The 15,989-nt window shown below is 45.3% G+C and overlaps 1 long non-coding RNA gene across 1 annotated transcript in view; it reads right to left on the reverse strand.

Moving 5' to 3' along the window:
* Positions 1–4,770: 4,770 nt before the first annotated feature.
* The window catches only part of LOC122931029, a 39,582-nt gene continuing 28,363 nt past the window's right edge, over positions 4,771–15,989 (reverse strand). The window contains exon 3 of the long non-coding RNA XR_006388203.1: positions 4,771–5,191. This is a non-coding gene — a long non-coding RNA (uncharacterized LOC122931029). The remainder of the gene's footprint in view (positions 5,192–15,989) is intronic.

Consider the following 15,989-nt stretch of genomic DNA (forward strand, 5'->3'; position numbering starts at 1 on the left):
CAGACCCAGATGGTAGAAGGGATTATACACAAGAACCTCGGGCCCTACTAACCCTAAACATCCCTGGAATAGAGACAGGACTGAGACGACCTGTTCTTCCAAGACACGGAGGAACAGGAGTCTCCCACTAGCCTAGATACAATAAAAGGGGAAGACAGTTATAAGCAAACTGGAACGGCAGGTAAGAAACCAGTGGCCAGAACAACCACTGGACCAAGAGCTCAGGAATACTTGGTCACTTACCTGCCGCATGCTGCTGAAAGGAACACCAGCAGTCCACACCACAACAACTGGAACCCATTATTATGTACTTGAACCCAAACACCATCCAGGACACAGTACAAACAACAACCACAAAATCCAGCACACCAGTAACTCCCTGGGCCCCCATGCGGATAGGAAGCATGGCGGCCTCAGGCAGAGCTTCACACTGACTTGTTGTTCCCCCTCCTGGGAACCCTGGAGCCCTCTCACTGAAGGCACAGACGGACAAGGAAACGTCTAGCATCCAAGCAGGACCGTACACACCAAAGACAGACCAGACATAGAACAAGAACTAGACATAACAACATAAACCCTGAACATAACCCACACCACAGATAGAATAGGGAAGGTAGGGTAGAAGACATAGAGGAGACGTTGATGTCTCATAAGGTGGCCCTCAAGGACTGGGCAGATGGAATACCCAGGACAGGAGCATAGCTCCAGCACCAACAGAAGCACAGCCATGCTGCATCAACTACACATTGCCCCTGGCAACCAGCATGCATGGCTAACGTGTCACGGCAAACAAGACAGTGACACAGGCATGACAGGTATATCTAGCAATTAGTAAGTACAAGGTGCAGTTTCTGTCACCAGATAATAAAATATGGTAGCAGGCAAGATGGCAGACAGTAGCACTCTAGAGTAGTCCTTCTCTCTCTCCTGACTTCCCTTCTTTAACAGTGATAAGCTGGTAATTGTGGCTATAGGTGTCCACTTGTGAAATGCAGGCTCTTGCATGTGCCTGTCCTAAACTGTGATGATGGGTGTCTTAACTTGTTATCCCCTTACATGCAGCAGAGTCTGTATAGCTGTATTGCTGATCACCCTGCTGACTGTAAAGGCTGTAGCTTTCAGATCTTCTGGTGGCCTTGGACCCTGCAGTCCTGGAGTAGTGGTCCTCACGGACGAGCTGTAACTTCAGTCCCAAGGCCCTTGGAACGGGAGCAGATAGACGTGCTCCCTCACTCCAGGCTTGCTAAGCTAACTGTCCAGAACTCTCTCTAGAACTCCCGCTCCTGACAGGAAGTAGGACCAGCCCACTCCCACCAAGAGGGAAGGAAATGAATGGTATGTTCCATTTCTAATGCCAACCATACCTTATCATTCTGAAGCATGACATGTACAGTACATAACATAATATGACATTACAATATATATTGTAACATAAAAATCAATATGGGGGTACTTCAAATTGTATATAGTTGTGTATAATGTACTGTATTTTACTGTTTGGTATTGACTACCAGGAAGGAAGGCAGGGCCGGCCTTTGGGGTGTGCGGGCTGTGCGGCCGCACAGGGCGCCATAGCAACAGGGGCGCCGGGCGGCCGACAGCCCGCAATGTAATATGGGCAGGCGAGGCGGCACTTATGTTTTCCCACGGGGCGGGCGGGCGGGCCCCCGCCCCCTCCCCCTCCCCTGTATTCAGCAGGGGGCGCACGTTGCGGTTTTAAAAAAAAAAAACTTCGGGCGGCGGGCGGCGCCCCTCATTCTGCGCCGCCTGAGTGGCTGAGGCTCTGCCTGCGCCTGCTGTGTGCTGTTAGTGTAGCGTGGCCGAGCTCTGTTCGATCCGCGGTACAGGAGCTTTTGTTTCCTGTACCCGGCCGGACTGACAGGAAGTGCTCACTTAGTGTGCACTTCCTGTCAGTCCGGCCGGGTACAGGAAACAAATGCTCCTGTACCGCGGATCAAACAGAGCTCGGCCACGCTACACTAGAGGTGGAAAAGAGAGTGGGAGGGGGGAGGAAATAATGAGAGTGATGGGGGGGGGGGAGAGGAAATAATGAGAGTGATGGGGGGGGGAGAAAAATAATGAGAGTGATGGGGGGGGGGGGGGAGAAAAATAATGAGAGTGATGGGGGGGGGGGGAGAAAAATAATGAGAGTGATGGGGGGGGGGAGACATAATGAGAGTGATGGGGGGGGGGGAGACATTAATGAGAGTGATGGGGGGGGGGAGAAATAATGAGAGTGATGGGGGGGGGGAGAAATAATGAGAGTGATGGGGGGGGGAGAAATAATGAGAGTGATGGGGGGGGGAGAAATAATGAGAGTGATGGGGGGGGGGAGAATAATGAGAGGTGATGGGGGGGGGAGAAATAATGAGAGTGATGGGGGGGGGGGGAGAAAATAATGAGAGTGATGGGGGGGGAGAAATAATGAGAGTGATGGGGGGGAGAAATAATGAGAGTGATGGGGGGGGAATAATGAGAGTGATGGGGGGGGAATAATGAGAGTGATGGCGGGGGGGGGGGAGAACTAATGAGAGTGATGGGGGGGGGGGGAGAAATAATGAGAGTGATGGGGGGGGGAGAAATAATGAGAGTGATGGGGGGGGGGAATAATGAGAGTGATGGCGGGGGGGGGGGGGAAATAATGAGAGTGATTGGGGGGGGAATAATGAGAGTGATGGCGGGGGGGGGGGGAATAATGAGAGTGACAATGGAGTCCCCAGAGCCAGACTGCAGCCAGAGTCCAGATCATCTTATTGTCCTGGTGGTAAGTAGACAATGCAATATGTTTATTATTTAATTGTTTAGTTATTAATACTACATTGGAAACTAATTTTCTCAGCTGGACACCGGCCGACATGCGCTGGGGGCCTCACCAGCGGTTAGGGTAGGGAAAAAGCACAGGCCCGTACGTACATTTTTCCCTTCCCTAACCGCTGGTGAGGCTCCCGGTGCATGCGCAGTGTCGGCCGGTGTTCAGCTGAAAACATCCATCCGATCACTGCGAATTGGCCCATAGTTTTTCCCTACCCTAACCGCCGGCGAGGCTCCTGGCGCATGCGCTGCTGTGAAATTTCCCTAACCTGTCGTTGTGCGCCTGCGCGATGCTGCACACCTCCTCACGTCATGTCCGGTGCGACCGGAAGTGACGAGGGTAGGGAAATCTCACGAACTAGGGAAGTATAACATTACACCGGCCTTTGGGGTGTAAGGGCTGGTAACTACTTGGTTGGATAGTCAGCCAGCCTATGCCATGATGCCAGCAACAAGCAGTTTTTTATTTTTTTTTTGGGGGGGGGGGGGGCGCCACAAGGTTAGCTCGCACAGGGCGCCTGAACACCTAAGGCCGGCCCTGAAGGAAGGAATGGCAAAGGTTGGCAGGAGCAGGGTTTACCACCCTATTCCTCACCTCTTGGTAGGAGTGGGTTGCTCCCTGGCAGAAGGGGGAGTTCCTCTCCAGAGACAGAAGGGAGAGGATACAACCTGCAGTGCTCCTGATACAGATTTCTCTAGAAATTGCCTTGGGCAGCAAGCCTTGAGATTCCAAGCAGCAGAGTGATCTGCTAAATCTGCATCTACAGATACTGCTGTAAGGTGAGGGCTTACAGCCAAGCCACCTATCAACAACAACCACTAGCCTAGTGTCACCAAAGTGCTGAATTGCGACCAACCAACCTGCCTCCATATCCTTGCTGGTGCCAGAGAAGAACTGCACAAAGCCTGCTGCTACCGTATGTATTTCAAGTTCTACTTTGCATTTAGTAAAATAGACTTTGTTACGTTTTACTCTGGCCTCATTCTTCAGTACTGTAATTCCACTGCACCGATCCCCAGAGAACAACCGCCTGAGGGAGTACACAGTGACACAACACCTCATCAGGGCCACTCCTATCCTCTACATCGGCTCCTCAGGTGGTTGCTGCAATAGCGACACCAGGTGACACACGCCTGCTCACTTGGAGAGTGAATATTTTCAAAGGAGTAGCGAAAAAAAATCCCCAAATGTAGTCTAGTCAACCACTGATAGCAAAGTATATTACTAGTCACATTTATGGTTTAGGAAAGCAACTTATAGCACCTGCAGCAGTAATGGCGGACATATTAATTACCATCCAGTTCTTTGGAGAAACTAAGAAACAGTTTGTTTTTTAAGAACTTGGAATATGAGGGCGACTCAAGGACTTATACTTGGAGATCTTTTTACATTTTATGGAAATGTTTTTAAATCATGTTATTGTTGTAATATGAGGTTTATGTTTTTTGGCATTTATGGTTTTTGCTATATTTTTTTTCATTATTTTATGCTTTTCTTTTTTAATATTGTAATACGCAGCAAGCATTTATCATGTTGGCAGCTCGGAGTCAGTAACAGCTTTACCAGTTGTAGGATCGGATGTTAGGAATACTCTTTAATAAGAAATCCTGGGATTTACAGAAAATATGACAAGAGTTTTGCCAACAAGATAAAAAGAGATATAAAGGTCTAACGAGAACATACTTGGTGTAAGAAAAGATTGAAGATCTAAATGACACTTGGCATTCTGATTGTGAGCATTACAGGTTGTACCTCTGCAGCAAGTCCCTGAGGCCTCGGAGCAGAGGATGGATCCTGTCTGAGGGTAGTCAGGGTGTCCATAATGTCAAGTGTTTGTATGGGTGCAAGGCAGGGCGTGTACAGCACAATGGCCAGCGTATGGTGCAGGAGTCAGTAATCAGGCCAGATTTAACAGATTAAACGTCTCTCTTTACTGAAGTGCAAAATAGGAGTTGTAGTACATTCAACTATAGCAAAACACAGTTCCCATAATATACAGTGCAAATCTTCCCAGATAACAATGCATGGATTTAGTCAAGGAAGGGAACTATGGCCCTCTTTCCTCTTTGTCTCGAGTCTTTTCCTGCAGAATCTATGCGGTGCAGTAAATAGTACTCGTGTAAAAATGGCTGTAATGTCAACTTTGGGATACAGGATTTTTAGTAATACCACTGGCCAAGTTGTGTCCAGGTGTGAAGGATGTCTTAAAAATGTGCCTCACCGCAGTAAAGTCTGAGTAGCTTTTGGTAGCAGGTTACCTTACTGACTCAAATGCTCCGCCATGTAAATTCTAAGTTCTCCAATTCACTCCTTTGTCTTTCTTTCTTTCTCTTCTTCTGAAGATCATGCAGACATTGGTGAAACTTTGTAGGTTTAGGCCTAAGAAGAAGGAACATAGGTCAATGCTTCCTCCCTCTCTGAATTCTCACTCACTAACTGAGCTCGGAGCAAATCTGGATCCCCACTCAACCTCCTGCAAGGGCTGAGCCTGAATTGTTAACCCTGGCTGCGCCATCCATACACAGCTTATACTGGGCACAATAACATGACAATATATAACTGCACATTATGTGACAATAATGTACATTACATAAACTATTTGCAGATACCCCCTGCTCTGGGGAATTGCACCCCCCTTCTGTCTCAAGATGTGACAACTTACATCTTAACATGTGACAACATACATGTTACATGTTACATCTCAAGATGTGGCAGCTTTCAGCTTACATCGTGTGGAAATCACATCCCTGGGCAGGATTTTAACACTCATTAAAATTATGACAAAATCAATGTGGAAAGGGGCCCCTCTCCCAAGGGCCCTATAGTTGCCATTGCCAGCATGGTACGTACACTGTTGACATCGGTGTACCGTCAATGTAGGTAGAACACAAGACTGCAAGAAAGCCCGGGGCTGAACCCCTTCTTCTGCCCCTAACATGAAAATACAGAATTTTCATGGATCCACCACTAGGGGGAGCTCAGCTCAAACAAATTATTATAGCTTCCATTGCAGACAATGGTATCTGTATACATTCCTATGCACTGAGCTCCTCTTAATGGTCACTGCAGGCAAACAGTTTTGAAATATATATATATAGGAAGGGAAGCAGTGATCTCGAGCTATATGATGGAGATTTATCAGAGTATTCATGACAGTTAATACGGTGTTCAGACTGAGGGCCATATTTTTGAAGCACCTGTTTCACTTTTTCCGGCATAGAAGTTGGAAGTCTGTATCCTACCTCTAGGACCTCACCTATTAGAGAATGTTGGCAAGGGAAGGTGGCTAGAGACCATGTCATCCAGGTAGAAAAATATATGCATATTCAACCAATGTGAAGAAGCAGAGCTGCAATGTAAAGCATATGTGTGTGTCAAAGCAGCAGTCTGACTATCTCAGACTCCAATAGACAATGCATCTAAGCTACAGTCATTGATTATAGCTGTACCCCAGTGGAGGAAAATAAATAGCAGCTAAGCCTTGGGGCAGTAGGTTACACAGACTTTGCTAGACCTTAACCGAAATATCACTTTTTTTTTATTATTAGGAAATATATATAAAAACCTCAATCTGTCTACCTATGGAGCTTCCCTCTGCCCATTCAGTGTCACATAAGGTTACACCATCCAGGTTTAGCAAATAATAATCTAATGCATACATTCTGCTGTGCTAAGAGGCTCTGCCATCTGCTTTACATTAGAAAATCAATCTTCTTCTCATGTTTGGCTCCTCTGCGCAGTCATTGGAAACTGGACATCTCACTGCAGACGGTACAAGTGAATTAGGTTAACAAAATTTATACAAACGTGTTCCCAAATTATATGCAAAGTGCAGCGAGTTAATAGTAAGGGATAAACGATGCACGTAAGGAGACGGCTCCTATATTATAAATCAGCAAAAGCTATGGGTTAACTATGGTCAACCCTTGCATTTGTTATTTTCGGTTTGTAGACACCAGCATCCACGGGTGCAGGATTTTGAACATGTACGGAACTGGAAGAACACCGTCATAAAATTATTAAATAATTCCAACATGCAGTGTACAGTACATACCCTCCTCAACAGTGAGGTTATGCCAATTGTGGAACTAGCAGGTGTCACTAAGATCTGCAGATCAAATTTTCCAGCACCTAGCTCCCATCTGTGGCATGTGGGAGGAGCATAAAAGCCAGATTGAAAGCAAAGTCTTTTAGCCACATGAAACCTCAAAAATCAGATCAAGTCGTGTGAGATGATTGTGCGATGCCTCCTGTTCATCGACATGCCAGTTATCGCCACTTGTCACAAAGTGAGAGGGGGGACTGCATCCTTGAACTGAAAGACCTTGGTTTATCACTCCAGCAGATTGCTATGCTCCTAGGCTGAGATGTTAGCACTGTTCACTTTTGCATGTCCCAGTGGTTGGAAGAACAAAGATGAACTGGAATTTGGTGCACAGGAGTGAAGCTCTGCATGGACAGATTGTCTAATTAGAAAAATGGAGCATTTAGATTCATTCTGTGCTGCCAGTGACATTGGACATCACATCCCAAACCTAGGGCAGCAAATAGTGTCTACTCAAACCATCAGAAGACGTCTCCATGACTTTGGGCTACAAGCCAGACGTACAGCTACAGATCTTCCATTGACCTCACGTCACTGCTCTCAAATGCTATCACTGTTGCAAAGGAAGATGGCGATGGAGGCTGAAATGGAGGTTTATCCTCTTCAGTGATGAGTCCTGCATTTGTCTTTGATTCAGTTATAGCTGGAGATTGGTCTGGAGACCATCTAGGCAACACCATGAACAGTCGTTACACCAGTCCTACTTCTGGGATTATCGTGTGGGGTACAGTAACAGCTCGGCATTAAATTCATTTTGTTGTGGAACCAGTGGTAGAGTTATTTCTCCAAAGCGTTCCAAGAACTGTTTTTTCAACAGGACAATGCCAGCTACATGTTGCTCGTACTACAGTGAGCAATCTGCGTGGCGTAAACATGCTTCCATGGCCTGCATGGTCTCCGGACTTGTTTCCCTTCGAGCACATCTGGGTCATCTTTGGGCAGCAATTGCAGAGGCAGCTGCCTGTAGCAGATCTTAATGATCTGCATGCCCAAATGAATTCAGCCCGGCTGAATATTTCTCAAAAATATTTTAAATATTTATTTTCCATTTTTTTATGACTTGCATTACACATGCCTGGAATGGTGGCCCGGAAAAAGGTGAAGAAGCCTCGACTTTAATATCGTCATATTGAAGCGCTGGCTCAAGTTTGCAAAAAAAAAAGTACGAACAGTAGAAGATTGGAAACGGGTGATTTGGAGCAATGAGATGAAAGTCAACAGACTGGGCTCTGATGGCAGAGGACAGGTCAAGGAGAAGGAGGATAGAGTAATGTTTTTGGTTTTGGCTTGCTACCAGATAAGAAGACCCCAGTATTATAAATAGAATATGGTAGGTGGGATCCCAGTTACTGATTTCACGTTGAGGAGCTTCAAGTTTCACCTCTGCTCTCAACAAACATTTTTAATAATTGTGTCCTCCTTTGTGGTAACGAGTCCATTGGGCCCCATCAGGTACCTGTATTTCTTACTTTGCCTGCCCTTATTCTTTTTATTATCTTTCTTTTTCATGCATCTTCTTTCCTGACAGGATCCTAAGATATCCTGTAAATCAGTCTAATGTAAAGCAGATAAAACTTCCTGTGACCTGGTGGTCACCTAAACTGGAAGTCAAGTGGTTTCTAGATAACTTAAAGTACATCAGCCGGCAGATAAAGGGGTTCTTCCATCTGGACATTGATAGCATATCAATAGGATATGCGGTAAATGTCTGATAGCCTGTGAATAGAGAAAGCCATGCATCCGCAGCTTGTTCTCCAATCATGGAGGGTCGCTGTACAGAGAAGGGCAAGGTTTTATTGATATGCTATAACTGTCCAGATGGGACAACCCCTGATTCTTTTTCATCTGGTCACATGGCCTTTCTGTAGCTCAGTCCCATTCATGTGAATGTTCCTGAGCTGCAATACCAAGCACAGCCACTATCCAATGTATGGCGCTGTGCTTGGTATACTATGAAGAGGCTACAGAACTCGTCCTAAGTGCGGTGCCCTCTTCAAACGGCTAATCAAGAGAAGTTGGACCCCCACAGATCTGATATCCTCCGTTCAGAAGGCTGCATGCCGTATTGTCAGGAGCTCATGCGATCAAGACACAGAAATGATTTATTCGATTGTCTGTCTGACTTTCCTTCCCACTTACAGTCACTCACTCACGGAGTACCTTGTAGATAGAACAAAGTCCAGCTCTCAAGTGGTAAAGGTGCTCTGACCTGCTCTGCACGGATCCGGGCTGTGTTCACACCCAACGTAGATGCAGCAAAAAAGTCCAACTGGATCCAGCGAGTAAAATCAATGATTCTTTATTTCTTCATTTCTAAAAAATGTATAAACAAGTAACCTTCCTGCATAAAATCAACGTGTTTCAACCATAAGACAGGTCCTCTTCATGCATTCATAGTATAAAGTATTCAGATACAGGCATGTAACTGCTTTTTAAGCAAAAAGGGGGGAATGAAACCAATGGAAAATATTAAGGAACGCCAGCAGTGCAGGTGTAGGGTAAAATGTAGATAATATTAACTCTTGATGTACATGCCTGTGGCTGAAGACTGACTTGCACGAAAATATATGTATGAGTAAATAATATAATGACACGATGTACAATACTGCAAGAATGAGAAACAATCATATATTGATAATGTAGTAAAATATCTGTATGATAATTCATTGCATTAAGGTGAGCTGTGTTTAAGGTAAAAATCCAGAAAGTTTCTCTCTCCAATAATAATTTTTTTAAACTTTTAAAAGTAAATAGAGATGAGAAAAATAAAAAAAATAAAAAAAATAGAGATGAGCGAATTTCACAAAAAAATTTGCTTCGTGACAAAATAATTAACAATAAATAAATAAAACTTAACTTGCTCGCCACGGGCCAGCCACCGCCATCTTGCTTGAAGATCTCGGCCGAAATCCTGTGCGGCGCGAGATTACATCCTCTCGCTGGCCCGTCGCAAGCAAATGGAGGAGGTTTGAGTTTTTTAGTTTTTTATACTATTTCAGGTTAATTCGATTTGCTTATCCTGAAATTCGGATTTAATTCCACTTCGTGGGATTCGATTCGCTCATCTCTAAAAGTAATAGAAAAAGTAAAATGATACAAGCGAGGGGCAGTTTAGGAAAAGAGAGAAGCTTTCTGGATTTTTACCTTAAACATAGCTCACCCTTAGGCCTCATGCACACGGCCATTGTTTTGGTCTGGACCCTATTTATCTCCCCTGATGATTTTCTTTCACGAATTGAAACGTGACACGTAGGGAGCAACTTCTTTTAGGGTTTATTATGGATTCTGCCCCTACAGGGTCAGGTATCCGGACGGGGACGCTCCTTGCGGGGCAAGCTCCTCGTGTAGATAGGTAGGGCGTACTAGCCCCTGCCCCTTTTCTTAGGGCTGTCTAGGGTTAATTACCCTGTCACCCACCTACGTGAAAGGGGCACACATACCTATCTCCTTCCAGTGTGGCTATCAAGTACTACAGGTCCGTCTCCATCGTCAACCATCTCTGAGAGAACCCCTGGTCTACAATTGGGTGAGAACGTTCCTGTTTCTGCATACCATCTTTGCCACACTGTGTATATATGTACAGTCTATGCCTTTAGGGCTGTCTTTCACGTTGTCTGTTGTAGAGGCTCATCCTCTAGTGTCCACCTATTTTAGAAATTATCGTTATTAAATGCTAAGTTTTACCCCTCTGTTCCCTGGGGATCAGTACATTTGCAGATTAGAGTTTGCCAAACGACATCTAAAAAAGCCTTCACAGTTCTGGAACAACATCCTATGGACAGATGAGACCAAGATCAACTTGTACCAGAGCGATGGGAAGAGAAGAGTATGGAGAAGGAAAGGAACTGCTCATGATCAGGGCCGTCTTTAATATTGATTGGACCCTGGGCAAAAATTTACTTGGGCCCCCTGGATCCCGCCTTCCCACACCTTAGCAGGCAATCACGCCTCCACCACAACACACACACAAAAAATCCACACATCTGGTAGAGTCCAGTGAATGACTGTAAATACTTCCAGTTCTGAAGACTCCAGCGGCTCAGGATCAGTGCTCTGGGCAGCTGGGCTCAGGCTGGAAGTGGGCACCGCACTGCAGGAAGGAGACCAGGGCTCGGCTCACCCTAGTGTTACAATGCACCCCAGCACCCCACAGTATGCAGTATAGCACCCTATAGTATACAGCACCACACAGTATGCAGTTTAGCACCCCACACTATACAGTACCCCACAGTATATAGTAGAGCAGTATAGCAGCCCACAGTATACAGCACCTCACGGTATACAACACCTCACTGTATACAGCACCCCAAACTATACACGATACAGGCCCCCACACTATACAGTACAGCAGTATAGCACTCCCCCCCCCCACTATACAGGCCCCCCACAGTATACAGTACAGCAGTATAGCACTCCACACTATACCGCACCCACAGTATACAGCCCCCCCCACACTATACAGTACAGCAGTATAGCACTCCCCCCCCCCCACTATACAGGCCCCCCCACACTATACAGGCCTCCCACAGTATACAGCCCACCACACAATATACAGCCCATTACACAATATATAGCCCACCACACAATATACAGCCCACCACACAATATACAGCCCACCACACAGTATACAGCACCCCACTATACAGTAGTTTACAGTATATTAACATAACAGCCCCTGTCACCTTTTTCTGATGTAATCTTTACACAAAAAAGCTCCACAGTTAACTTTTGCAACACTCAGTAGGACCTGTGATGACCTCATAGCCATGTGACCAGTAATTGCTAGGTTACTGGTCACATGGTAATGATGTCATTAAGGTCCTAGAGCAAAATTCATTAAGGTCCTAGAATTAAGATCATTAACACAGTACGATCATGATGCCTGTGTAGCCGACAGCCTGACACCCGGGGCAGTAGCTAGCAGGGCTCAAGAGGCAGCTGCCTTGGGCCCCCAGGAGCAACTGGGCCCAGGGCAGCTGCCCCTTTTGCCCCTTGGTAAAGACGGCCCTGCTCATGATCCTAAGCATACCACCTCATCAGTGAAGCATGGTGGTGGTAGTGTCATGGTGTGGGCATGTATGGCTGCCAATGGAACTGGCTCTCTTGTATTTATTGATGATGTAAATGCTGACAAAAGCAGCAGGATGAATTCTGAAGTGTTTCGGGCAATATTATCTGCTCATATTCAGCCAAAAGCTTCAGAACTCATTGGACGGCGCTTCACAGTGCAGATGGACAATGACCCAAAGCATACTGCAAAAGCAACCAAAGAGTTTTCTAAGGGAAAGAAGTGGAATGTTATGCAATGGCCAAGTCAATCACCTGACCTGAATCCGATTGAGCTGCATTTCACTTGCTGAAGAGAAAACTGAAGGGAAAATGCCCCAAGAACAAGCAGGAACTGAAGACAGTTGCAGTAGAGGCCGGGCAGAGCATCACCAGGGATGAAACCCAGCGTCTGGTGATGTCTATGCGTTCCCAGACTTCAGACTTTAATTGACGGCAAAGGATTTGCAACCAAGTATTAAAAAGTGAAAGTTTGATTTATGATTATTATTCTGTCCCATTACTTTTGGTCCCTTAACAAGTGGGAGGCACATATGCAAACTGCTGTAATTCCTGCACCGTTCACCTGATTTGGATGTAAATACCCTCAAATTAAAGCTGACAGTCTGCAGGTAAAGCGCATCTTGTTTGTTTCATTTCAAATCCATTGTGATGGTGTATAGAGCCAAAAATGTTAGAATTGTGTCGATGTCCCAATATTTATGGACCTGGCTGTATGATTTCTCATTCCTGCAGTATTGTACATCGTGTCATTATATTATTTACTCATATATATTTTTTAGTGCAAGTCAGTCTTCAGCCACAGGCATGTACATCAAGAGTTAATATTATCTACATTTTACCCTACACCTGCACTACGGGGGCGTTCATTAACATTTTCAATTGATTTCATTCCCCCCTTTTTGCTTAAAAAGCAGTTACATGCTTGTATCTGAATACTTTATACTATGAATCCATGAAGAAGACCTGTCTTATGGTTGAAACGCCTTGACTTTATGCAGGAGGATTACTTGATTATTCCTTTTTCTTTAAATGAAGAAATAAAGAATCATTGATTTTACTCACTGGATCCATTTGGACTTTTTTGCTGCACCCACTCACTGACACTGCATACGAGAGAGAATAAATACCTCCGGCTGACGCACTGCTCTGGGCCCACACGCTGCTCTGCTTAACAAACGCTGAGTCATCTGGAAATTTGATATTTTAAACAGATTTTTATTTTTTATTTCTTTTCTCCCGACCACAAAAACAAATAACACTTTCAGCTAAAGACATTACATAAAGTGACTACTGTACGTGGGTGGCAGTCGATGCTACAATATCTTCGCCTGAGGCAAGGGACATAGCAATAGAGGGTGCAGACCCTAGTCTCTGTGGCGGCCCAAAGTCTCTGCCACTAGTGGCGTACACAGATCTCATGGGTGCCCATTGCAAAACAGAATGGGCCCCCCTGCCCCAATCAGTTTCCCAGTATGCGTGTATCAATTACTCCCAGGCAATGCAGAACACAAAGTACAACGTCTTAGATTTCTGATGATTTTTATTTATTTATTATTAATTGGAAAAAAAATTAATTAAGAATAAACTGTAATAAAAAAAAAAGGCCTTTGACCTCACCCACATATTTATCAATGTAGTTACATCAGACAACTGGCATAGATACATTGATACATCTCCTGCTTCCCTTCTTTACAAATCTGGCTGCCTGAAGCCACCACTAGGGGGAGCTCAGTCCATAGTAATTTATACAATTACCCTAGAAGCTGCAATAATGTCTTTGCATTGAGCTCCCTCTAGTGGCAGCTGCATAAAAATGCAGATTTTTCATGTCTGGAAGGGAAGAAGCAGTTCAGTGACGGCATCCGTTTTCCAGAGCCAAGTAGCAGTTATGTGATCTGCGTAGACTGAAGGCACGCCACTGTCTGCCACATAAGAAGACACCAGTGATATAAATACCACACGGTAGGTCAGGGCTCTGTTACAGATTTTGCATTGTGGCCTAAGAGATTTAAGTTAGGCGTAATGTCTCTGCTCCAGAAGTCAGGCAAAGAGCTGGAAAGGGTGTGGCCTGATGTGTTCAGCTGTTCTGGAGCAGAGAAGCAGAAGAAGGCCTGTCTTGACAATCAATCAGAGAGATTCAATCAGAGATGACACTCAGTGAGTATATAAATCCTGTTCTAGGACTGCTGCTTGCCATTGATTGCACATGCTATCTGGTTCCTGTGTGTTTGTTATTTCTCTGTGCATATGGTGAGTACTTGTTTTTCTGACATGGCTTGTTTATCTCACTTTGCTTTGCCTTCTCCTTGCTTGCTCCTGTGTTTGACCTCGGACTGTTTAGTGATCATTCTGCTTTTGCATCTCTGTACCCTTTGTCTCTCTTGGTTCTGACTCTGCTTGTTTCTGACTCTGTGATTAATTACTGTTTTGGCTTTGAGATTTGACAGCTCTGTTTCTGACCACCGGCTAGTACGACTGCTTGACCTGTCCACTCCTCCTGCCAGGGTTATCTAGCTAGGTTTCTGAGTGAGATCACCGTATTGGGGAGGCTATTCCGCTGTAGGCACGGCCCCTGTAGTGACAGACGTGTTGCAGGGCAAGTTCACCAGCATTTGCGGAACTGGGTCGTTAGCGTCAAGTCTGGCAATGGGTGCATGGTTTGCTGGACAGGTTATCTGTATCCAGTCAGTTCCGTCACATTAAGTAGACCATTGGTTCTGAGCTGTTCCCAAAACTTGGACCTGCGCCACCCTGCCATATTGTGTCTGTTTGGTGCAGAGACATCTCTTCACTTCTGCAGCCATCACCAGCTTCTATAATAACAGAAATAAACTCAGACTCCAGACCAAACCCCAGAATAAATACAGACCCCTAAACTAGGGTGACCATATTTTGTTTTTCAAAAAAAAGGACACAGCACACCATAGTCATGGCACCTATAATATACCTCGCGTCCCCTTCCATTAATTAGACCTGAGATCAGACCCCAAAGTCATGGCCCCTATAATGCTTCCCCTCTCCATCTATCAGACCTCAGATGAGACCCCAAAGTAATGGCCCCCTATAACACTGCCTCCATCAATCAGACCTCAGATTAGACCCCAAAGCCATGTCCCAAAAACACGAAAAACAGGTCCCAAAAACACGACATTTCCGAGGAAAAGAGGACATATGGTCACCTTACATTAATTATTACAGTCTGAAGACCAAACCCCTCTTCCCCAAATAAAGACCCCAGACCCGCTAAATAAATACAAACCCCTAAACCAGACCCTTTAAATACAAACTTAAACCCGATTCCCTACATACAGACCCCACAGAGACCCCCTAAATAAATAGATCCCATACCCCCTCATTTATTACAGTCCCCAGACCAGACCCTAACACCCCAGCACCCAGGCCGATCATCTGATCTCGAATAGCTCTGGAGGAACTACACAGCTCCCTCCATTGTGTAGTGGATGGAGTTGGTTACTGATGTGTAGTGATGAGCAGCAGGGGCAATATTCGGATTCGCAATATTTCACGAATATTTGGGCGAATATTCGTCATATTTCGCATTCAAGAAAATAATTGAAAATTCTCGAATTTGCGATTATTTTCTTGATTGCAAAAATCGGCAATGTAATATTCGCATAATGTGCGCGCAATACAGGGGTGGGTCACTATGTCTGTAACATGTATGTATGGACAGCAGAACCTATCAGCTACACTATATCAGGATATAACCTACACTGACTATCTCCCACTAAGGGCTCTTTCACACCTGCGTTCTTTTCTTCCGGCATAGAGTTCCGTCGTCGGGGCTCTATGCCAGAAGAATCCTGATCAGTTTTATCCTAATGCATTCTGAATGGAGTGAAATCCGTTCAGGATGCATCAGGATGTCTTCAGTTCAGGACCGGAACGTTTTTGGGCCGGAGAAAATACCGCAGCATGCTGCGCTTTTTGCTCCGGCCAAAATTCCTGAAGACTTGCCGCAAGGCCGGATCCGGAATTAAT

Source organism: Bufo gargarizans, chromosome 3 (assembly GCF_014858855.1).
Source record: "Bufo gargarizans isolate SCDJY-AF-19 chromosome 3, ASM1485885v1, whole genome shotgun sequence".
Taxonomy (NCBI): domain Eukaryota; kingdom Metazoa; phylum Chordata; class Amphibia; order Anura; family Bufonidae; genus Bufo; species Bufo gargarizans.